The sequence below is a fragment of the Amia ocellicauda genome, chromosome 5 (assembly GCF_036373705.1).
Source record: "Amia ocellicauda isolate fAmiCal2 chromosome 5, fAmiCal2.hap1, whole genome shotgun sequence".
Taxonomy (NCBI): Eukaryota; Metazoa; Chordata; class Actinopteri; order Amiiformes; family Amiidae; genus Amia; species Amia ocellicauda.
In genome coordinates, this window is record NC_089854.1 from 35674039 (window position 1) to 35691749 (window position 17711).

The 17711-nt window shown below is 39.0% G+C and overlaps 1 protein-coding gene across 5 annotated transcripts in view; it reads right to left on the bottom strand.

The window, feature by feature from the left end:
* flncb (filamin C, gamma b (actin binding protein 280)) overlaps window positions 1-17711 on the bottom strand; it is a 60800-nt gene that overhangs the window by 42181 nt on the left and 908 nt on the right. The gene's annotated exons all lie outside the window — the stretch shown is intronic.

Sequence of the window (17711 nt, forward strand, 5' to 3'; positions counted from 1 at the left end):
GGGAAACCAGAGAACAGTGTTAGAGTGTTCAAACAGTGTTTAAAGGAAGAGCTGCTGGGGAGAAAACGAACATTTGTCAATCTGTATGAGAACAAGCACAACCTTCGCAAACAAACATACAAATGAACAAAAACATGATGAGAGTCTGCAAAGCATAAATCATGTTTTATAGATCCTAATATCTTCACACATCTGTTAATTGGCAATGTTCATCATTCCTTCGCTTCTTTGCTGATGAATTCTAATTGCTGGCTGTCAAGGGAGAGCTGACTTTTAATCTATGATAGCTTTTCTTTTCAATTTGAATTAAAATACTCTAGGGCCTGGGTTATATCACAAATGTGACCTAGCCATAAATCACAAATTACAAACCTGTACCTGTACCTGTACCCTATTGCAGATTCAGTATTTCGCAACCATTTAAAGCTCAAGGCACGCCTACTTAACTTAAACATGTTGTGTGGCACACCAGCCCCTCCTGCCCACCCCCCTACACACTTGGCCCTTTTATAAACGTTAAAATAAAACTAGATTTTCATCTCCCTCTGCATCAGTGCAGGGTTGCCGATAATGTAGGGGTCAGTGGGGCTTTAGAGACCAGATTCTGGGCTGAATCTAAATTAAGGAATTCTATAAATGCATTCTTATTATTTGGTTTACATTTTGTCATTTTACACTAACTATGTGTAAAATGTAATACAATCTAATTTTTGTGGAGGGAGATTTTTTTCTAACATGTCTCTAACTTACAAACATAAGGTCACTCTAAGTATTACGGAACATTTTAAATGCTAAATTGAGTTCAGAAAAATGCTGTTTTTCTTGTTTTGTTTTGTTTTTCCATTATTTGTTTGTTTCTTTTGGTGAAAACAGAATGTGAAGAAAAGTTAAACCATGTTTTCCAAAAGTTGAAATGTAACAGACCATCTGGTTCTTGGATGAATGTGTCACATTCAGCGCCAAAACACAAAATACAACCCCGCCTGGGAATATACTGTGTTGGATTATTATTAGTAGTTGAACACTTGGGAATTAAACCTTTATATTAGCCCTATTCTTTATCTAACCTTTCTACAATGAATATGGACACATGATTTGAAGCAGATACAAAGGATATCAAAGATTTTGGAACATGTTCAAATGGCAGATTACAATGTTTTACTAATAGCTCTTCTCTTACCGCAGCAAATATCTCACACTTTCACAACAGCTGTAAGCACTAATATTAGCATGCCAAGCTCAGAAGACAGAGCAGATTTCAATCTCCAAACATTAATGCCCACTTTGACTGCTGGGAATTCATCAGCACATTCAAAAAACAACTAACGCATCTTCAGGGCATCACCATTTATTTTACAAAAAAGATGAAGATGTACCCATAAAAAAAAACTGCACGGATGTCCACTGCTGGTTGACGTGTCCTAAAATGCCTCACTTCAAAAGCGGAAGCACATATAGTTAAAAAATGTACCAAGTTATGTAAGTTTAAAATAAGGCAGAATAACACATACAGTAGTAGTTGCTGCTCAAACGTACATGTAAAAAGTATCAACAACAGCCTTGCTTGAAACCCCTTATTGAATTGACCATTGCTCGAGTATTGTGGCCTGACGGAGTGTTGTGAGAGTTCTGGAAGGTTTCTGTCGGAGCCACAACATTCTTCTGCCATGAATGACTTTGCCAACTGACTGTGGCTTTTAAAACAAATGTAAGAAAAACACAGCCATCGTAACTCTAGTGGGATAATCAAAACAAGGGCAGCGTATTTTTGAACACATGATCGGCACATAAAAACGAACTCCTGTTTTAAAAGATAAATGGTTGCAGGCAATCCCATGCAGGTGATCCCTGACCAGCAATGCCTACAACCTGGTAAAGAAAATGCAGCCTTTCATTACATTACTGCTTTACAAAGACTTACATTAATACACTGTGCTTCCTTGCCAACAATTCTAACTTACCTCAGCATAAGGTAATACAAATAAAACTCTATTTTACTGATAAGGTGCAGCAGTTTTAAAAAGCCATGCTGCATGAGGTTTTAGGAATTTCAAAAGACAGACTATATCTTCTGACAGATAGAGGTCTACCACCAAGTGACACAACTGTAGTTTAACTGTAGCTCTCCATTTGTTACAAGGTTGTCACTGATATAGACAATAAATACACTAATTATTTAATACCACTGGTGTACCTGAGACAAGCTGTAAAACTGCAGACACCACAAAATCACAACATCAGCACATTTCGCACATTTAAAACACTCATATTTCTTTGTACTTTTATTATTCATGGCAGATTTAGTATTGAATTATGCATTGTGCATTAATCCACAATGACGTGGACACACTAAGGACCTCTTGTTTCATACCTGACATACACAACAAATGGAGTCTGGGAGTTTATTCAATGAAATACAAACTGTGCTGATTTTGCAAAGATAAAAAAAACACTATCATCATTATGAATGTCACTCACAGGCGGACGCTGCTGGCTTCAGTCAGATAGTTTTAAAAACAAAATCTAAAACTATGATGTACCTATATATAAGCAACAAAATTCTGCTGATTTAAAGAATTTAGATTTCTTAAAGATAAAGAAGTTCACAGAATTCTGAGCAAGACACGGACACCAAAACATATTGTGCTCGCCGGTCTGACACATTGTTTCTCTGGGACTCTTCCATCACAAGCGCCTTTGCAATATTTGAGACATGCTACTGGCATTTCCCTCCAGGCCAGTGTAAAGCAGGAAACTGTTCCTGAAAGAACTCTCTGATATCCCCAAGTTACACATTTTCTCCAGAGCAAGAGTTACAAATGTTTCCAAAGACAATGCCGCCTTTCTGTGATTGTATCCTTTTCTTTATTGGTCTTGGAGCAAATGTCCCTAGAGCTTAGGTGCTGTACCAGGAAGTTAAGTTCCTTCCTTGACGAGGTTGGTTGTCATGTTTGGTTGCCAAGGGAAACAAAAAAACTGTGTTTATTTTTAAGAAATAGAATGCCACGTTCTCCTTTAAATCTTTTTAGGACTGAGGAGTTGTTTTAAAAGCTTGGGGAGTTTTCTTCCAAATAGATCCTGAATAAGACAGTAAATAAAACAGACAGTGCTGGCATTTGAACAGGGTTTGATTTTGTCCTTCATGACTTATTTCTAATTAATGAATGCCCTTTTACTTCCATTTGTTTTTAATTTATTCCACTAACAATCCAATAAATGCGTCACTGAAGCTTGTTAGGCCAGCTGTCTGGAAGACCTTGAAGGCAGCAGAAACACTTTCAATACAGTTTCACCACTATATAGACAATACACCATGGAAAGGGTGAAGGAACTGCTTAATTTAAGTATGTATGAAATCCTTTATTAACAACTTGGCCCTTCTTCTATCAGTGTAAACTGAAGTATCTTAAATACATGTAACTTTTATTGATGAGCTTTCTGAATAAGGATTTTCCAGTGCTGGTTAAACTCATGGCCAACGTTGTTGTTTTCTCAAACACACCTCATCCTTTAAATGTATTAGGCAGCAGGAAGATATTACTGTGTTTGTTCTTCATATACTACCATCAGTTAGATAAAAAAGATCCTGAAACAGGTGAATGTGCACACTCAAAATGGCCAAAAGGAAGAGTGGGAGTGAAATGAACGTTCTCAGAGAAATCAAAAGCAATTGTAGAAGCCTGCACTTTCATTTGATAAACAACTGGCAAAAAAATGTCCCTTCAATGCCTTAGATTGCAGATGTAAAATGAATCGCAGCAGCCATTCCTTAAAAAAAACAATAGGTGCCCAAGCATGAAACATCTTTCAATTGCACTGGTCAGTCATCGAGGAACCCTAATTAAGTGCAATGGGACATGCCTGTGGTAAACCCTGCATCATCACTTCATATCTACAACAACTCTTCTGTGAGGCTACATAAACACTCAGATTGCCTGAGGCAGCCACTTCCTGTTTGAATTTCCGAAGGTCGTATCAAGTTGCAGTTCTTCCAAAAGATAATTTCCGTCCTTTCCAATCGCTCTCCTCTCCTTGCACCCCCCCTAAACTCAGGCTTTGTTTCAGCCCTGGATGGAGGTTAACAAAATTCCATTACCATATCTCTTCAATTGTTACAAGCAGCTCACAACATCAAAAACAACTGATTGGCTGTGCTCCATCTGAACACATTTTTTCCACAGGATTGTCAGAAACATGATGGAACCATGTCCAGCAGGAAGACAGCTTCCCCCCTTTTTGTTGTTGTTGTTTGTTTGGGGGCCCATAAAGAACCCGCTTTTGAAGTTTGAACATAAAATACTCTTTACTAGGAACTGTATTTATTCTGTTTTTTTAATGTGTGTCATAGGAGAAGTGATAGAAGTGCTAACTATACATAATTAAAATCTATAAACATTTGATAATATTGAGGAGGAGCTTCCTGTGACCTTTGTTCTTCAAAGTTCTTCAGCATTTCAAGATTTCAAGAGTGATGCAAGTTTTTAATAATACTGTGGTAATGTGTATACATAGGGGGAAGGGATGGGTGATCGTGCCCTCACTGCATTCCCCAGAAGCCTTTGCCTGTCATTGATCAGGAGAAAACTCAAGCAGAGTGAAAGACTGAGAGACAGCATAGTAAATACAATTTTGGGCTTAGTGCCTGGGAATACATTTTTGGGGGGTTGTGGTTTGGCTTTGTGTGTTGGTTTGTGTATGTACTGAACTGGAAAGCAATGCTCAATTTAGTCACTGCTCAAACAGGAGTTGGGTTTTTTTATGTTCTTTTGCTGTCATTCACCCCAGTTCCCCAGAGTACATCATAAAATACTGATTTCAGCCTTATTTGCTACCACGGCTGCCTGTTTCCTGAGACCTCAGCTCTTACAAAGAGCCCAGGCCCTTCTGCACAGTTTGCAGTCCAAAGTCAAAAGTCAGTTTGTGTTAGCACTGTCTTATTTTGCCACGTCTCAGGAGTTGCATGCCCGGTGAAGCTGTCACACCGTGCCTCAATAAGTATGATCTGACTTCAGTGGAGTGTGAAGGACAGGCTGAAACTGAATCAGGACTTCAGTTATCAAACACTGCAATTCACAAACTGCACTGCAGGTGAAGTAATGCCAACACATTGGGCAAACTTTGAGGACATGGATAAATAAACAGAGTCCCATGAAAGGCAGCATCTGTGCACAGAAGTGTCCGTGAGCAGGTCAGGAAACACGCTGTTCTCACAATTTGGTAGCACTTCTGAATTCACCAAGATCCAGTACAGACATTTCCAGAGCTCAGACGCAGGCTGCAGAGCACCAGAGCTTCTGGGATGCTGCTTTATTTAACTCCGTCTGTTTAGAACTGCGGTCAAAGTTTGCCAGTGAGCCAGTTTAGGTCAGGAGTTGAGAGGTAATATGTATAATAAATTACCATAATGTTTGTCTCCAACTTCCCTTCACCAAAACTAGATGAAGATAAAGACCCTGCAATTTATATGTTTTCATAAAAAGAGATCACATCTGCACAAGAGCAAGTGGATGAGCTGTGCCTTTGAGCTATGAGCCATGCTTGATGTTTTAATCATTATCATTTTTCTTGGTTAATTATTACTGCAAAGAGCATTACTGACATACGCTAACAGTAAAAAAAAAAACGAAAATAAAACAAACATCAAACACCAGGCTTATGGCTAAGTGGGGAAATTGTGCTCAAATTTCTTTCTTTTTTATTTTCTTCAGAATGTTATTTTACTCCTAATTTTAAATAAATAAGTGTCTTAAAGATAAATGGCAATAAGCTCACTGGATTAGAAACAGATGCCCTCCAACAACAACTGTGCGCTTCTTGACTGAAATGCTGAAAAAGATATAAGGATCACGTAATCTTCTCAGATGAAAACATAAGGGTTTCCGGGGGTTCTACATTGGAAATTGGTGGACTACATAATTAGAAACTTTGAAACCCCCCCCCACCCATACAATAAACAAATCATTTAATTTAGACAACAACAGTGAATTGTACACTTAATTTCTGGAACAGATTTATATTTTCAACTGATATGCAAACACTGAATTGTTTAAAATCTGAGAATTCATAGTGTGTTTATGCTTCAGATAAACTTCACATCATTACTGAAAACATTTAGGTGTGCCTCTTGTTCTATGCATGTATTCTTGTGAAATAACTGTCCAATTAATACATTCTTATTCGAATGTTTGGATTCCAAATTCTGTAAATGTCATTAAAATTGCAAATAATAATAACAATAATAACAACAGCAACAACCACATCCAATAAAATAAATGTTCCCTGACATTTTCATTAGGGATTTGACTTGTTTCCCACCTGGTTTCATAGACACTGACATGACCACGATAGCAGATTGTATAATTAAGTCCTGATAGTTAAGCAGAAATAATAGAAAGACTTCCAATCAAGCCACAGACATTAATCATGTTAAGGTACTTCAGCATCACCTCACAGCAACTCAAGTACGCTTCAAGTAGTGAAACATGAAGGAAATGTGACTAACTCAGGGCAGGTGATCATCTTGGTTGGGACTTCCAAATAAGGTCACAAAAGACATTGAATTTCACTGGTTCTCCAGAGAGAGACACAGACAAATGTTCTGTTCATTGGGTCATGCATTGTGGCCTTTAACGACCAAACCCCAGACATCACAGAACAGGCTGCCGACCCGACCAGCTGACAAGACAGACATTCCACAGACACACTCTGTAGGACACAGCAAAGGGTAAAGCAGCTGCGCAAATGTTGAAACTGTAACAGAAACTGCACGACCAGAGCTACAAAACATCAGGGTGTCTGTTGCTCCAAAAGCAAAGTTATTTAAAGTACAGACTATGAGACAAATCTATTCTGGGACAAATCACCTGTAGCCTATAAACATTTTACAAGCCGCAATAATCCAGAAGACACACGTATCCACCTACGTGTAGGCTATAAGATTAAACTTCTGTATAGACAAATGGACAATTATATAGACACAGACTTTTACAATCAATGTATCAATCAAATTAATCCACAAAGCCAGGCTCTGAACATATATATTAACATTCATAAGTACTACATAACTCAACATTTTAGGAGAACTGACCATTGCCCTTAATGACTGCTGTAATCTTTTTGATAGACAGCCACACTGGTGCTCATTCAACAGAAGCTGTTCTGTCTGGCATTTGTCTGCTTTGCATTTTAACCCAGAGGTGTTTTATGGGATTGTTGTTAATGAGATATGTTAGTGTCTGTTGGAACACCTCAGATAAAGGTCTCTGCTAAAGGTGTAACTTGGATGAATGGATGAAGTAGTTTTTGAAAATGGTTAGATGATGATAATAATAATAATAATCAAAATGTTGATGATAATATTAGTGAGGTAATGAGCCTGTGCAAATTAAATGTTTTCAGACCCATCTCTTGCATGACAGGCCATTCAATTGTTAGTAGGTGTGCAGGCTGTTAATATAAAATTAATGATGACCAGACACAGTTCTTCCAAAATAGCAAATTATATTTTTTGACAGTCATCCATCATTTGAAATAAAACGTACCTGGCAGTGGATGGATTGTCCCATTTGTTTTAGTAATAAAGCACCACCTATAAAAACTGTGATAATTCTGTCATCATGTACAATGACAGGAACAAAAGGATCTATACCAGCACACAGGGAACTCAATAACACCCACAATATTTCTCAGATAGTAGGATAAAAAAACAAGGTATGAATCTGGCAAACCAGGTAGTGGAATTAATCTTTCAAAGTTTATTTGGTGCGAGTGAGTGAGGAAAGGCGGTTGGGAAGTAAACTTGAAGTGATGGATGACATACAGAGACATTCACAGGCAGCGCAATATCCACAGTGGGTCTTATTGTCCGTGGGGCTATAAATCTTGTTGTGCTTTGCGCTCCCTTTGTGAATAGAAAGAATGCAAATCTTTTCGCATATCACTATGCTCAGCTGCTGTCCAGTTGTTTCAAGAAGTCTTTAACAAACAACGGAATAAGTCAACGATCCCACTCCTGACTACCGAGAGACAGCAGCAACTGTCCTTCCCGGCCTCCCTCGCCTTTTCTCCATCAGAAGACAACTTGGAAGGCCTCCCTCTAAGCCTGCCCCCTCAGAGAGAGCACACTGACACAAAGCCCCTTTTATGTTTTTACTGGGATGTAATGGATTCTCAGCGGCCTATAAACTCTTGTACCAGGAACAGAGGGAAACAGTAACAATGTGATCAAAAGCTGAACTGGATTTCAACTCCACAACGTACGTTGGTGGTACAATAAATACATTAATAAATCCCTCAATTTACAGTAATATTGTTTTGTAATGTTTGCTTTGTTGTGTGTCAGATTCTATTCCTCTGAATGCTGATTTGCCGACATTGTTGTTGTTGTTTTGGGGGGGGGACTACATTTCCTTCCAGATTAAACTTTTAACCTGCCTTTGTTAATGAACGCTGTCTTTCAAGGCATGGCTAGAAGACTGATTGGAAAGCAATTAGGAGGAGCGGGGGGGCAGGCCGGATTGTCTCTGAGGTGAAGTATCCCAGCAAGCAGATCTGGGCACTGTACCGGGCATGGTGATCAAAGCACTTCAGACAGGGTGCAGTGCCAAGCATTGTGAATAGAGACCAGTCACAGACCTGAGGACAGCAATGTGACTGTCAGCAGACAGAGCACCCTGGAATTGATCCACACTTGGTCTATAAAGAGTGTTGGTTAACTCAGTAAAACAGAAGCTTATCAAATAGGTTTTATATATATATATATATATATATATATATATATAGAGAGAGAGAGAGAGAGAGTTCTTTATTCCCGTGCAACTATTCAGTGCCCAAACTGCATTCCAACACTGAGACTGCAGAATGTACTACTGAGATACCAGCTGACCACACCACAGTGCCCATTCACTGTGTCTTATATGTCTGACGTTTCCCTGAGGTATGTGCTCTCAGCCTATAACATACATCCCAAGGGGATTCCACAGCTCCCCCCCTTAACGCCTATATGATGTTATATGATATAGAAACATCTTGAATGGCACAACCTCACAGATAGATAATCATAATGCATTCATGGGTTAGTGGAGGCCGGTCCTACAGAGACACTCATACACTCATTGTTTCAGTTAGTTTTGCAGGATCTTTTCCACCTGCATGCTGACACTCTGAAATATGTTACAAATGTCCTCCTCTCTAGGGTATATATATTGGACATGACAGCGGTATTCCCCCAGAGCTTCCCTCGCCTTTTTTATGGAACAAACCCATCACATTCTTGTCTTCCTTTCCCCTCTCCTTCTTCAGAGCCATTGCCCTGTGACAGACTGCACCTAATCCATACTGCCTCAGGGTGGGATGCCTGGCAGCTTTTCTTTTTCTGTCCAAAAATAGAACCTGTTTGGGTTTTTCATTTATTCACAGCCTCTTGCAGTGATTACACTCCAGTATGAAAGGTGCTATTGAATGCAATGGGTCTGTTTTTCTAGGCTGAAAATTGCAGCCAATAAACGCTACAGGGTCACTTGCCCTAAAGCCTGAAAAATCAACAGCTCACAGGCAGTTGTGTAATTCATATTCCTGCAGGTTTCACATAAGCCAAAGGGAGAAACTCATGAATCAAATTTCACATCTTGTGAAAGCTGATGTACCTACCTGAGGCCCTGCTTAACCCAATAAAATACTGTTCTCACAGGAATACAAGCACTCTGTAAGTAAAAGCATAAGAAGGACACCCCACCACATCCGGGCTGGAATTATTTATTCCAAAACTGCAATCTAAATTTTGAATTGTTTTGTGATTCCTGATGTACAAAATCTAAAAACAAGTCAATTCAAATCAGAGTGTTCAGCTGCTGTGTTTTTTTTCAGAAAGCCTAATTGTTATTTCACACAACAAAGGGAGTTTGGGCGTTTGATCAGTCAGCAAAGAAACATTTTTCTGACTCCCTACCAATATTTTCAAGCAAAACATCTGCTCTTAACAGATGTGTTGAGGAGCATGAAGCCTGAGAGAAGCCTGTTTAGATATTCAGCCCAGTGCTTATGGCCTGCATTCAGTGTTTGTGTCATATGCTTTCAAATCCTATTAAGGCCTGACAACCCTGGGAAATACTATAAATATGTTGTTAGTATTTTTTTCTTCCTGGTGCTGATTGCCCAACTGATAACAAAAATGCATTTGATTTCTCTCTGAAATAAAATCCCTCCGAGGGGCACAATCTCATATCTGAGCCGTGAGGTAAGCGGCTGATGTCAAAAGACTAAAGGGGAAGGCTGTCCCCATCCATCAGCACAGGGTCTGGGCAGGCTCAGGCTGCTGGTGACATCACTATTAGGGTTGCTGACAGCCAGCTGCCTCAAACACATCCCCCAAAATGGCATGGCCTTCTTACACTGCCCTCCAAACACATGGCTTTCTTCACCGTGGCCTGGCGTGGAATCAAAGCTCTTACATGGAGTTAAAAGCTAGCTCTCTTTCCAGGCGAGACTTTAAACATTCACTGTTTCCAGAACTTGAGCAGTATTTGTGCAAAAATACCATTATTGTAACACAATCAGTCTTCACAGTAGTTTTATGCAATTATATATGTATTTATTTATTATTTTTTAAACCAGATATGAGTTTGATGTTACACGACAATCTATGACCAGAATTGCCCCCGAGTCATAACGGTGTGTGAGGTTGCCAGATTTCAGATGCTAAGCAGGACCTTCCTGAGTAAATGAGGTTTTTAGAGACCACTAAGATCCATAAAGTTGTGTGTGAGTCAGAAAAAGCCAAAGGCAATTTTTGAAAGGCAAGAAACATGAATTAATAGAGAAATCAAAACTGCCATGTCCTGAAACCACACTGCACACTTGCTGAAGAAAATGTTCAGAACATGAATTAAGCCTAATTACATCACCTAAGGTTCATCTGCATGGAGCCACAATTAAAGTGGGTCTGAAATTTACAGAAAATAAATTAGTAAATAAAATATAAACAAAGCAAATACAATAAAAATAAAACTTTACCTCTCAGGGTAGATCAAATATCAATGATCTATGTTAAGCTAATTGATATCATCAACAGTACAAATATGGAGACCAAACGATCATATTGGTTCTAAATTCTAAATAAGAACACAGAAAGACAATGAACTGTAAGAGTGCCATTTGAGATATACCCCCTTGCACTGGTTTTCCTGAGAAACCCTGGGTCTAGACTGCATGGTAAGCTTGCACAAGTGAGCCATCATCCTCACTGCCAGGCAGGGTCATGTTTCAGAACACATGTGGAACTACCAACAAGGAGCGAGGCCCAGCTGTTCTGTGAGCACCCAGGGACAGCAGATATTTAAATGTATACTGCTCTTGAACACAGATGGTAGGCCTACCACTATGATCGGCACTGTCTGATTACCCAATGAACCTTCCACAGTTCCCAAAATGTTAAGAAAACTGAAGAATTTACATTACCTTTCAGGATAAAACATGGCAGGCTCGTGCAAATCAGCACCCACACCAGTTAAATTGCTTAAAATTTGGAGAAAGGAGAAAATAGGATGCAAAAAGATAATCCTCCCCAGTGATAGTTAATTGATCTACTGTTAAAATTACAGAATGACCTCAACAGCAACTTCTTAACAAGCCTGTAACAGAATACACCGCAGGTTGATTATGAAAGAGCACAGTAATTAAAATGCAGACCTATATGGACTCCATAGCATGGGCCAATAATAATAATAAAGAACGAACAAAGGCGCTGTCTACACTGGGGTTTAGAGGCTGACGAGTAACTGCATAATAGTAAGAGCAGTGCTAAATGTCACCTCACGTCACGATCTGCTTTACTATGTAAGTGTCACAAAGACCTCCAGTCCTCTCACTGCACTGTGAAAGTGCTCCTCAGGACAGACTAGGACAGACAGACTTGCACAGAGATCAAAGGTCGGCCCGTGTTCTCAGTTTTCTCCCGGCTCTCGACAACTACACTGGTTGCCAGCTGAGATTAAAGCCCACAAAAGAAGATGAATTAAGTGTATTCCAATAGATTTCTCTGCTATTTAGATACTCCCAACTGTAAACACGTCTGTAAACTTGACCCCGTGACCCTTTTGTCATGCTCTGTAAACTAAAGGATGAAAGTAATTTATTTGCCCAGAGATTTTAAAATGTATTTTTCTCAGATAACTATGTGAACAAGGTAATAGCACGTCCCAAGTTGACTTTTCATTTGGTTTTTCATTAGAGATAATTCGTGAGGTTACAGTAGAGGCCAAAATAACAGGTCAGTAATCTATGTAAATCTAAACATACCAGAGTTTTGTGCCCTGCTTCCATGGACAGCCATACAGCAGAAAGGAGTAAAAATGTATACCTCACCTCAAGGACATGTCATCTTCAAATGAAAATGATCTATGGTGTGAGTAAATATTTAGATAAAGGCTATTCAGAGCTTGGCAGAACTTATTCCCCCTTTTATATTTTTTCCTTTACAAAAGTATCTTAATTAACTGTTACACAAACAAGACCGAATCACTAACAGCTGACAATGGTATTGCTGAAATGTGAGCTTGTGTTTGAAAACAATTCCTGAAGGCCCCCATGATACCAACAATAACTTAAAAAATGTCGGCTGCTGAAGGCGCAGATTTTCATTCAAAAGACAGTGACAAATATGCAGTTGTTTGTTTAAAGAAACTGGCAAAATAAATAGATTAATAAGTTATATATATGCTACTGTATATATGAGAGGGAGGCAGAGAGAGCATTAAGCATTTCATGACCTTAGAAATGTCAAAGTAGCTTTGCATTCTCCTGCTGGGAGAATAGCTAAAGACATCTTAGTAAACTATGCTTTGAAAATAGTGGTAGTACAACATGAAGGAATAATTTCATATTTCATCAATTAAATCTTATCAATTTGCCCAAGATTAATTTGGTAATCAATGTAATCCCTGCATGCACACATTTGAAATCCTTTCTTATTGGAAAGATAGCACTGGCTTGAGACACACATTCTTGTGTGCTTACTGCCTTAGTCACACATGGTAGCAATTACAATCCTTGTTGTAGAGTTTGCTGCGACTTCCTTCAAAAACCAGTAAAAGGAGCAGAGGATAACAAAGGCCAAAGCTCTGTTATTTGGGTAAAAACATTGAAACAGTGTAGCACCCATTTGTCTCTCAAAAACTTCACAACTAAGAAAACATCTATTATTAACTGACAGAGTATAACAATATTGCAACAGAAACTACTCTACTCATGGAATCTGAGCCCTTGGGAAACACTTGAAACCACAGCCATTAGGACTCCCTTTATCTTCCAATCAAAAGATAGGAAAGGCACAGTGGTGTGGACAGTTAAGCTTCAGAGGGAGATCTAAATGCCTGTTACGTTCTCAGTTGTTTCCAGCCCACTACTGCTCAGCTGGGCAAATTGGATTTTCTTCAGTGTTTTTATGTATATACATTTGTTAATGCCGAGTTACTCTCCTTTCTTTCTCAGTGGAACAGGTTGTGACTGTCCCGCAGTGCAACTGAGCTCTGCTGTCAGGACTTTCGCATTCAGTTACATATGTGTGTGTGACAGGGTATTCTTCATCAGGATTAGGAAACCAGGTGACAGATTTGAATATGATCACGTCTTCTGTTTCAGATATTTTTATATAGTGTTTCTGTTCTGTTCTGCCCAACTTTATCAGCTGAGCTCAAAGCATACTTGTTCTATGGCTTGCACTTTTATGCTGAATGTTATTCATATGCTTATATATATATATATATATATATATATATATATATATATATATATATATATATATCTTCAAACATCTCTTAAAAACATGAGACAAGCAAATGATCTGCAAGCGTTGGAATGTGTGTTAGAAAACCTGAACTGCTTCCCAGCAAACCTGAAGCTACCCAGTGCCTCAGCGTTAGGGGCATTTCTCCTGCAATCTGTTATCCAGCCGTCTGTTATAGTCCCAGACACCCCTGCTCGTTATCTCTCAAGTGCCCAGAAACAACCTTTTAAAGCCTGTGTAAAATTATCATTTTTTTCTTTCAATACATAACTGGGGTTTGTGGGTTCTGAAGGGGAAATTCCCATTTATCTTAGATTTTAATAAGTGGGTAATGACAAAAAAAGAACAAATATGAATGACTTGATTGATTGATTGATTAATTGATTAATTTGTATATTTTTCTACCTGTTTCATATAATTGGGACAATGGTTTTATTGCCTTTACCGGTCAATGATATTCATATTGAAAGAGACAAACAGGGTAACAGACTGCAAGTCACCGAGTCAAAGGCTTTCTTTCCAAACACATGGTCCGTGGCCCCACTGGCCTGCCTGCCGCTGCTCCCTCTCAGAGTCACAGGCTATTTAAAGCACCTGTTACTGGAAAGAGCCCAGAGTCCAGCTGTCTTTCTATCAATCACTCATTCTGAGGCTCAAAAGATGACCCAAAGACGTTGACTAAGCAGCCATCATTCAAATAAGTACAGTCCCCATCACACTCTGCTAGCAAGCTCCATAAATCCTAGTCCAGTTGTGTCTTTTAGGAGTCCCCTTCTACTACTATTTCACATATAAAATATATATGTTTTAGGATTTAGTGCAAGTGCTACCGTCCAACATTTTACGGCATGACGTTCAATGTCTTGCAATGTTCTGGCGTTTCCCTACTGTCTGAGAAGAGTCCCTGGTGGCAAAATACTTGACTCGTTTCCGCAACCGAAAGGTTTGCAGGGGTAACAAATATAGTCTGATGAACTTGATTCATTTAGCGGAAGAATTTACTATCCAATCGGACAAAAATAAAACTCTGGCTAAGTTGTGGGTCCGTTATATTCCTGAACACTAAATGCTCAGACAGGTGTGGAAAGCAGATCCTCCTGGCCAAGCCTCAATCACACGGCCTGTCACATTACTCCAAGAATGTCAGCCACACTTCCGAGCAGACAGTTCTAGAGGTTTCTAGTCACAGCAGCTCACGATAGCTCACACCCAAGCCAAGAAAGAACTGAGGAAGTTGTGCTTCTGAACAGACCCTTCTGAACTGCAATGTCATTCTGTGTCGTTCTCTTTCTATCTGTCTGCTGCCGATTCCATTTACTCACTCTCTCACTGACCCCATGCACACACAGACTGAATAGCTCAGCTGTTAGGACCTCCAAACCCAGCAGCTGGGATTCTTTGGCAGAAACTGGGCTGAAAACAACTTATTTGAGAAGTCAGTGACCTACAACCTCTGGCAATATTGTGTTGTGTATTTGTGTGTGTGAGAGAGAGAGCGAGAGAGAGAGATAGAGATTTTCTGTCACTCTCTGTGATTTTTCCGCCTTCCTCTCTTGTTATACATTTCTCATTAGAGGAGCTATGCAGAATTTCAAGCTATTTGTCACATTCTTTGATTAAGTATTACAAACTGTTATTAAAGCTTTCCCTGACTCTGACGTTCCACAGTGATCTCAACCCAAAGTGTGAAGCGTTTCACTGACAGCCCTGTCTTTGATCCCCATACCAAAATCAGAATGAGAAAATCTATGATTACAGCAAGTACCAGACCTTACCTTTGTAAAGTGGATCTCTACAGAAATCAGAAGAAGAAGAATGCCTTGCACTTAGCAGAACTTAATTTCTTATTTTTTTATCCTATAATGTGGATGCAATACAGACAATGCAGAACTAGAGTGCAATGTAAGTGTGCTGAATTGTTTAAAAAACGGTGCGAGTGCTTTTTAAGAAACGTTAGACTGAAGCCAAGCTCAGAAAACATACAGCCCTGCTGAGATTAAAGCTCACCTCCAATGGTGAGGGAAATCTAACCGTATTCAGGTGATTAGAAATAATGTTATATTCTCGCTGAGTTGAAGCTCATTAAATGTCAGATCCCAGAGGATTTCAAACTCCACTTCATTTCAGTTTACTGGCTTCGGGGAGCCCACAGCGGCACTCCTTGATGTTGTGTACTGTAACTTACTTTAATATGTTTGCTTCCTTTTTGAAATGTGTGCCATTTTGTAATAGCCAATTCTAATTTTGTGGATTAGAGAAATATTCCTCAGTAGAGTGTGTGAATGAGTCCATCAGCCCATATTAGCTACGGTGCCGTGTATCTGGATCTAGTGCAACAAAAATATTATACATTTGTTTCTTATCTTCTTCAAATGTGTTTATTGGCAGTTTGATATGGCTGCTGTATGTATGCAGAAACCCATTATTTAATGTCATAAGTACACTGCTTTATATTGACTTTCTTAATAAATAGTAATTTTTTCTATCACTCACTTAATGTTGGAAAACGGAGAGAATCTGTTATTGTTCCTCTAACACCCCACTGTGGTAAAACATAATTCTATCGATTCTAATCTCCGACTGCATGTCAGCTGTCTTCCCACACAGCACACGTCACCTAACTAAAAGGACATACTACCATCCTATGTAATACAGACCATAATACAGACACTCAGAGAGCATGTGGCTTTTCTCTGGATATGCCCAGGACTGGAAGTTTCTAGAAGTTCCTGTCTATTGACCTCAAAGGTTGCAGGCCATTTTTTACCCAGAGGAAGGAGTTCTGACGGTTGAACCCCTCAAATTGCCTAGATCTAAGAGCTGCCATTCCCTTGAGCAGCAAGGAGTCTGGCTTCTTAAAGGCTCACATGTTTAAAGATCACTACTGACTGTACTTTATTCAGAGTGTTGTGGTTAATAGACAAGGCTGTTTCTCTTTTCTTTGATGCTGATCATCTTTAACCCTTTGGATAAAACACCAGTATGGAAACATGCATTTAAAAGAAAGGCATGCATGGTTTCTAACATTGACAAAGGCTATGAATTCATTGTTATTGTATTTCATGATTGAGTAGTACATATGGTATTTCAAATAAATGTGAATTTTAGTTGCTGTTGTTCTCTTTTTTAATTAAAAAAAGGCAATTATAGTTTTAATATGTATTGTTCTTAATTACCTCATATCGCAGGATTTTTGTATCACATTATACATTTGCTTTTAATAGAGACATGTCCAATCGGGTGATGCAAAATATTCTATTCATATTCTATTCTATCCTAATTGCATTCATATCATAAACAGAGATAAACAAGTTACTTCATAAGAAACCACAATTGTGCCAAGTGTGGCAGTACATTTAATACTATTTAAAAGAATGAATTTTGAGTAAATGTAGTTTAAGAATAATACGTCAAATGTTACAGTATGCGTCACAAAATGACACAAATCATTAAATTCCAAAGTGACAAAAATGATTAAATTATAATGAACAATGTTCTCTATGTAGAGCATGTAAAGGTTAATTTTATTCTGTCCCATTCAGCGACTGCACATACTTAAATCAGATCATCTCTATTACATTACAGACATACCAATGCTACTCCTTTAGTTCCAGCATAATTCGTGGTTACTAACCTATTTATTTCCTCTAACATAATACGAAAATCCTCTCGCCGGGGCAAATGAATCGCCTGACTGAAACACAAGCCGCCCAAACAAACGTGTGTGGGACGACTTGCAAGACAAGAGTTTGAAATACGTCGTTTCTACACTCGTCTTTGGAAAACTCGGATTTGTATCTGTTGGGAAAGGTTACTTAATTTCAACTTCATACTTTAAAGTCGTAATAAGAAGTGCACAGGGTGTGTTCAGGTCGCCCATAAGAAGCCACACCGAGGAGAGCGGCTGTGCTGAGACGCGCCGGCCGACTCA